The sequence below is a fragment of the Sciurus carolinensis genome, chromosome 12, assembly GCF_902686445.1.
Source record: "Sciurus carolinensis chromosome 12, mSciCar1.2, whole genome shotgun sequence".
Taxonomy (NCBI): Eukaryota; Metazoa; Chordata; class Mammalia; order Rodentia; family Sciuridae; genus Sciurus; species Sciurus carolinensis.
Genome location: NC_062224.1, coordinates 52824286 through 52832595, shown reverse-complemented (window position 1 = coordinate 52832595; position 8310 = coordinate 52824286). Strand labels below are relative to the sequence as shown.

General features: G+C 36.3%; 2 pseudogenes; one reads left to right on the top strand and one right to left on the bottom strand.

The window, feature by feature from the left end:
• Positions 1-264: 264 nt before the first annotated feature.
• Positions 265-961, bottom strand: LOC124961323 (ADP-ribosylation factor 4-like; annotated as a pseudogene).
• A 1365-nt stretch (positions 962-2326) lies between these two features.
• Positions 2327-2980, top strand: LOC124961322 (swi5-dependent recombination DNA repair protein 1 homolog; annotated as a pseudogene).
• The last annotated feature ends 5330 nt before the right edge of the window (positions 2981-8310 follow it).

Sequence of the window (8310 nt, the reverse complement as noted above, 5' to 3'; positions counted from 1 at the left end):
TCACAATAGCTATGTCTAGGCATTTAGGTTTAAAGGAAGTACAAATTAAAAGAGGATACTTTTTTTCTCCAAGGAGAATTTCTTCAAAACCAAGCATATTGCTAAAGAGCAATAGTATACTTGGTAAACAATAATTGGCAACAAACTAAGTTTAAACACTGTAATATTCTGCCCAAATCAGTCCCAGATACAGCTTAATAACCAAGATCAAAACTAATTTTGTTGTAGCAAGCCTAGACCAATTCTATGAAGAGGTATCCTTGGTTAGATATGCAGTTTCATATAACATTTTGAAAGTTCATTTGACAGCCAGTCAAGTCCCTCATAAGACCAGTTCTTTGTGTAGCACAAGTGGCTTGAACATACCCTGTTCTGTTAGGAAGTGAGTAAAGACCTAATTTATCTGTCATTTCACTGATAGGCATAGCATTTGGTAAATCCTCTTTGTTCACAAAAAGCAGAAGCACTGCATCTTGCAGCTCATCTTCCTCAAGCATTCTCTGCAGTACTTGGGCTCCTTCCTGAATTCTTTCACAATAAATGCTATCTCTCACAAAAATAAGAGCCTGGGTATTCTGGAAGTAATGCCTCCACAGAGGCCTAATTTTATTTTGACCTCCAACATCCTATACTGTGAAACAAATGTTCTTTTCTCTACTGTTTCCACTTAAAACCAGTGGTAGTGGTGACTATCTCCCCTAACTTCAGTTTATACGGAAAGGTCACTTACCAGAAGCATTCAATCCAACCATCAAATACACATCTGCTTCTTGCCCAACAGGCAGAAGAGAGAAGATGGTGAAGACTGTGGTGGCAGTGGCACTTGTGATAGGCAGAAAAAGTGTTCCATGTCTCTAGGCCTTCTCCCTTCACACACCCAACAACTCAGTAAAAGGGAAGAGAAAGAGCTGAGGCAGAAAGGGGGTGGCAAGGACAGTTCATTGGCCGTCATTGATGTCATGACGCTTCAGGACAGGAACTAGTGGGTAGAGGACCTGCTTGGTGAATCAGTTATAAAGTTTCAAAAGGATTAAAAAATGAAATTAATGAGAGCAAAACCATATTTAGTTTGTATAATAGCTCTGAGTCAAGAAATATAATTTTATAGTAACTAATACATCTTTGATATCTCTTTAGCCTCTATGAAAAAGGTTTACCAATTCAATCATGTACACGTCTTTTACAAATTCAATTTCATTTTAAAAGACATATTGCAATTTTTAATACATTTCATAATTTTCTCAAAACCTTACTTATTTTTGCATTATATCTCTATTTGGGATCACAGTAATCTTTACCACAAAGAATTATTCTTTTGCACAGAACTTTACATAAATTAAAATTTAGCCTACGTTGGGGTCATCCTAATATGGAGAAGGGCAAGAGGCAGAACCTTATCTTAGATGAGACTGGCCTTTTGAAAAATTAGGTGTTTTTCATTTGAAACTAATCTTTGCTTTCTTTCTAAATATCATTCTGTTTAGGAGTATAAGAAAACATTATTTCCTGAGTACTGGAATATCAGTTAACATAATCTCATTACAGCTGAAACATGAATCCAACAGAACTCTTAATTTCCTTTTCTTGTGTGGAAAAAAAAAAAAAACAGCAAATAGTTTCCATATTCAACACTGTCCACCTTTAAGCAAATCTTTCTGGCCTCAAGTGTAAAGAGTAACATAATTCTTCACATATAACTTATTAATAAATTAGTTTTATGAAGTTAGAAAATATTAAATGACATAAATAAATCCCACTCAATTTAATCTATTTTTATGTACACCTGAAAAAGATTATCCTACTAACAATTATAGTCTGGAGGACACTACCTTGGTAAAGTGCTCTTCTAACCTTTACATTTTAAAAAGATGGTACACTTTAAAAATGTGAATACAGTTAACATACAAAATAGTCTTTAATATCTAGTGTGACAGCTTCGGGTCCTGCGCCACAGCGAGTCCCGTTTGTCCACATTTTACCCCAGATTGGCTAAATGGTGTGAAGCCACGTTCCAAGGCGGACAGCGTGGGACCCCTAGCGACGGGACCGCTGGATTTGGGGCAGCAAGGCTAGGAACTTGCTCAGCGGAACCAGCAGGGACTCCTCGGTCGATTTCCAGTGCGTTTGATTCTCCACGGGCTGGAACCCAACGCCGCTCTTCCGACGTCTCTGCCTTAGGAGCATTTGCAAGCTGTACACTTCTGGTCCCGCCACGTCTGAGGCAAGCCAGTGCTGTGGTGACGGAGACCAGCCTGACCCGAGCCAGGAGGACGGTGTTGGGGACAAAAACGAGGAAGCAGCAGTAAATCAAGATCTCATTTCCACTATGCAAAGTCCATCAAACTCGGCTGTGATCCAGCCCACGACTCCACAGGCCTGTGTGGAGCCACCACCTCCCCACACGGATAGTTCACAAAAACAACCTACGAGTGCAACACTTAAAAGACAAATTAAGGAAAACAAGATTGTCTTTAATTCCTGTTGCAGTGTGATAGAACGTCTTAAAGTGGAGAAGGAAGAAAATGATCAGACTGTTTCAGAGAAACCAGCATCTTCAAAAGAAGAAAACTCTTTGGAATTTCAAGAAAGTTCTAGAAACAAAGGCAGTGAATCTGAAGAACATGCACATTCGAAAAATACCAAGAATATCAGTGCATGCAAATCTGAGTCACTTGATTTTGTGACTTGAGAATCCTAAACAAGAGTTAAACGAAGAAAAAACAGAATTGGTGAAGCAGGTTCAGGACAAAGAAGAACTGCTTCAGAGGTTAAAACTAGTCAAAATGTATAGATTAAAAATAACCTGTCTCAGTTAGAGTTGTTAATATGGAAATGGAGAAAATGTAGCCAGCTGTCGCTTTATGAGCTTTAGTCAGTTTTGTCAGAAGAGAACAAGAAACTAAGCCTTACTCAATCAATAGACCACTATGGGCTGGATGATCAATTGTTGCATTATACCAGACGTGAAGAACACCTGTAAATTCTTACAGGTATTTAATTCATAATTTTTTTCTTGAGAAATATCTTTGAAAATGACAACTTAATGACAAGATACTTGCACATTTTAAAGGGGAAATATGCACATTAGGGCTTAGAAGATTAGGGAAACAATGGTAATGATCAAAATAGACTCATTATCTGTTGTACAAGTGTGTATTATATATATAATAACAGACAAAGCAAACAGAGGTAAACCAAATACAAATGGCAGAAATGCCAAAGTTTATTGACCATTCTATATGTTTAAGTTTCAGATAAAATCTATATTGTATAGAAGATGCACTCATTGTTTACTTTACCTGTATTAAACCTACAAAACTTTAATTCTATAAATCTTTGTATATCTAGCCCTCAGATTATATACATATACACATATGTATATATATATAGTCACACATATTTGGGATGTTGTGTATTCTATAATAACCAAAATAACTTGTTTTACAAACATTTTTAAACAATCATTTATACAGAGTTTTTAAACAATCATTTAAAAGACTTTGAAAGGCATTTAAACAAACTCCAACTCTTAAAATTTAGTTTCCTAAGCAATAAAAACCTAATAGATTAAAAAAATTATCTTGATAAGTAAGAGCAGATCAATGTTTTAAGAAAGCTTTGTTGTTTTAAACATAGAGAATTAAATTCTGGTTTTATATCAGTATTTTAAATTTTGACCTTGAAAAAACTTCTAAATAACTTTAAATAAGTGTTATAGTGAATAACAAATGCAAATTTCTTAAGATTTGTTTTGCACAAATTTGCAATTTACTTAGACACTCAACAACTTGTGTTTATCCCTACTTTTATCTTCTCTTACTTTATTTTCCATCTTGAACTTTAGGACAAACATATTTAACCACACAAAATGCTTTCTCATTCAGAAAATTTTCTTTTCCTTTTAATTTTCCTTACCAAAATTTATTCCCATACCTATGACTTCATTTTTATTTCTGTCTACTAATTGCCATTTCCTTTTTTCCCCCAAGTTGACATTCTGAAGCAATCCTTACAAAATGTTTGAATTTAGTCAAATTTCTCCTCTTTTTTCCTAATGAGGTGAAATATTTTATGATTTCTACAATATTTTAATAAAACAGTTGAAATTTTTCAAATTTTTCCAGATAGAATTATATCTGTTAATTGGAATTTTAGCTGTTAGTAACCCTGCATTTAGTGAAAACCCAGGAACAAAGCAATGATAAACTGTTTTCATATACCAATGATTTATTTTTTAAAATTTTCAGAGAAAAAGCTTTTTAGTTTGAATCCATCCCATTTATTGATCCTTGGTTTGATTTCTTGTGCTTTGTTCTCACAAAGTTTCTGAAACAAGGACACCCAAATTAACCAGCTCAGAATAAACCAAGAACCATTAACCAAAGAAACTTTTAATAGAAACTGTCATTGAAACACATCAAATTTTTTGCCTTTATTTTTGTCTTTATTTGTGATTCATCACAAGCCCAGACTAATAGACAAAAGAACACATAAAATTGCATTAGTGTGCATTTTCAGATACATAGCCCATGCTGTACTACAATAGGTCAGACAAACAAAATTATCCCTAGGGGTCCTGGCACAGAAGTAATATATATCTTTGTACTAGGAATAGACACAGGGGCAATATATTTATATATATTTGTACTGGGAATAGACCACAGGGGCAATTAAACACTGAGCCACATGTCCAGTCCTTTATTTATTTTGACTGGGTCTCATTAAGTTGCTGAGACTAGCTTTGTACTTGCACTCTTTCTGCCTCAGCCCCCTGAGCCGCTTGGATTACAGGTGTGCACCACTATGCTTGGCGACATTTATGTTCTCATGCCAATTACAAGCCTCCCTGTCAGACAAATGGCAAGAGCCAAAATTTTTTCAAAAGAACATGAATTGGCTCAAAAGAGACTTAAACTACAAAGAAAAGGTAAAACAAAACTGCTGGGCATTCTCAAGGAGAAATTACTATGGGAAAGATTTCATGACCCCTAGAGTTCAAAACTTCATTTCTCTACTTCACCAAATAATGGTATAAAGTAGTCAGTGCCATCCCAATAGTGGAAAGAAAGGGAGAGACCCTGAAATTAATATAATTTTGGCAGTTGCATGCAGCTGCATGAGTAACTTCTTTTTGTCCTCTTCCTTCTGGGGTCAAATACCTGTTGGTGGATAATGCTCATATGGCATGCAGTTATAGGGACTAGTAAATGTAAATCAAGTCATTCCTGGAGAATGCATACCAACTTTGAGTCCTGAGAAAGTACAGTTGCTGCCTGTGCAGTAGTCCCACATTTGTACAGCCTGAGCCTGTATCTCAGTAGGCTTCTTGTGTAGCAGCACCAGGGAACTCATAATTGACCAAAGGGAAATGACAACAGTGCCCTTGATCACTCTCTATTGTGCGCTGGCCATGCAATGCTGTTAACACTGTCAGGGTATGAATATTAGTACACTGATTTGCTTGGCTACTGGGCAGGCAAACAACAGGACTATGGCCATATAAAATGCTGTCAAGGCCCTCTTTGACTTCAGTAGAAGGCTCATGTAGTCAACCTGCCATGGTGTCAAGGAGATGTATCCATGCATTAGCTGGCCAACTGTGGCTCCAAGATGGTGAGAGTGAGGACACTGTTGCATTCCAGTTATACATTCCTGGCAGGCATCTACCAGGGTGCTCCATGTCAAAGGTAGATCCTATTATTTGACTATATTCCTCATGATTTTCACACCTGTCTTCTATAGGCAGTGGTGCAACCAAACTACCAGGTCAGTAAGTGGTGCCCATTCCAACCCCCACACCTTAGCCAAAGCACCTGCTTTGTCATTCCTTGGGTTAGTCAGGGAACACAGTCACCTACTTCTGGTAGTCTAGCTCTTAGAGTTCTTGCCATAGAGTTTGTTCCTCAGGACTTAGCACAACTGTCAGTACATATCACTGTGAGGGACACTTCATTTGCTATCACTATCTAGGTGGTGTACAGTTAAGCTCATTTGCTACTTTGTCCTGTACCAGTATCAAAACAGACAGTGTAAGGAGGAGTGGTAAGGGAACAATGGAGAAACATTGGAGTGTGTAGAGGGAAATGAGGGGAGGGGTGGGGGAAGGAAAGAGTGGAATGAGACAAATATTATTTCACTACATACATGTATGATTACACAAATGGTGTGAATCTACTGTATGTACAACCATAGAAATGAAAATGTATACCCCATTGTGTACAGTGAATCAAAATGCATTCTGTAAAAATTAAAAAAAAAAAAAACATACAGTATCTGTCTCCAGCTCCATATCCACTGCCATACACAAGAGGTTGGCCATGACTGGAGTCACCAGTCTACCAAGCACTGGACAGTAAATGTGCCTTATCTACAAGATATGGGCTTGTTTCTGCTTTACCTACATAGGTAACAAGTCCAAACACTTCTTTAAGTTCAGCCTATGTCCCTTTTGATTAACTTTGGCTTGAAGTCCACTTTATCTGATAAGAGGATAGAAACCCCTGCTTGTTTCCATGATCCATTGTAGTGATTTTTCCCCATCCTTTCACCTTTAGTCTGTGAATGTCTTTGCCTACGAGGTGTGTCTCTTGGCGACAGCATATTGTTAGGTCTTGTTTTTAAATCCAGTTTGCCAGTCTATATCTTTTGATTAATGAGTGTAGACTGTTAACATTCAAGGTTATTATTGATGTATGATTTGTGTTCCTGGTCATTTTGGTTTATTTCTGGTTGTTAATTTGACTTAGTTTCTCTTTGATTGACTATTCCTTTAGCATTGTTCCTCTCTTTACTGGTTTTCAATTTTTTTTTCCTCATTTTACTTCATCCTCATAGAATATTTTGTTGAGAATCTTCTGTAGTGCAGACTTTCTAGTTGTGAATTCTTTTATCTTTTGTTTATCATGGAAAGTTTTTATTTCATCTTCAAATCTGAAACTTAATTTTGATGGATATAAAATTCTTGGTTGGCATGCATTTTCTTTCAGTACTTGAAATATATTATTCCATTACCTCCCAGCTTTGAGTATTGGGGTTGAGAAATCAGCTGAAATCTGAGTTGGTTTACCCTATAGGTAATTGTATTTTTTTTGATGGTTTTTAAAATTTTATCTTTATTCTCTGTGTTAATCATTCTCATTATAATGTGTCTTTGTTTGGGGCTGCTTTAATTTTGTATATTTGGGGTCCTGTAAGTCTCTTGTATTTGATTTTCCATTTCATTTTTTAGATTTGGGAAATTTTCTGTTATATTATTAAAAAGATCATGCACTCCTTTGGTTTGTATCTCCACTCCTTCATCTGTCCTGATCACTCTTAAACTTGGTCCTTTCATGTTATCTCATAATTCTTGAATGTCCTGTTCAAGGTTTCTTGTCATCTTCTCTGCTTAGTCAACTCTATTTTCAAGATTATATGTTTTGTCTTTATTGCCTGAGATTCTGTCTTCTAAGTGGTCTAGTCTGCTGGTGATGCTATCTCTTGAATTAATAATTTGGTGTATTGATTCCTTCATTTGGAGGATATTTGTTTTTTTCATAATCTCTAATTTTGATTGAAGTGATGTTTCACTTCTTGTGTTTTTTCTTTGACTTCACTCCTCATACTACCCTTTACTTCACACATCAGTTTAACTATGTACATTCTAAACTCTTTCTCTGACATTTCTTCTACTGTCTTGTCAGTGGATTCTGTCACTGGAGCATCTTGGTTTTCTTGGGGTGATTTATTTCCTTGTTTTTTCATGTTTTTTTATGCATTTTCCCATCTAACAGTATAGATATAAGGAAGCACAGATTTTACCCTGCAGCCCTATAGTGTCCTTGACAGTTTCCAGCACCTCACCTTCAAGAGCGGAGACCAATATCAACTGCACTCAATGTAAAGAACACATAGTTCCAAGCCTACTATATCCTATCAAGATTTCCAGTTTTCTCACAACAAACAGAAATGACAAATTCAATTACCATCCACCCTATACATAGCAAATTTGCTAGAAGTGTTCACAATTCCAAATGTTGGACAAGGAGAGAACAGAATGGTGTAGGACATGATATTCATGAGGGAGGAGGAGGCAGAAGCAAAAATCTATAGTAGGAGTGGAAAAAGAATTGATAGAGGCTGACTGTTAGCAGGAGAAAAGATAGTGAATCCAGGAAAACAGACAAAAAAGAGGAAAACTGCATACAATAAAAAATTAAAAATATAAGAACAAAATTGGAAAACACCATCCTTACATCACAGTCCTCAACAAACTGAAGCATGAAAAATACTGGGTCCCAAAAATAGTAGAGATGCTAGAGAAGAGAAAAA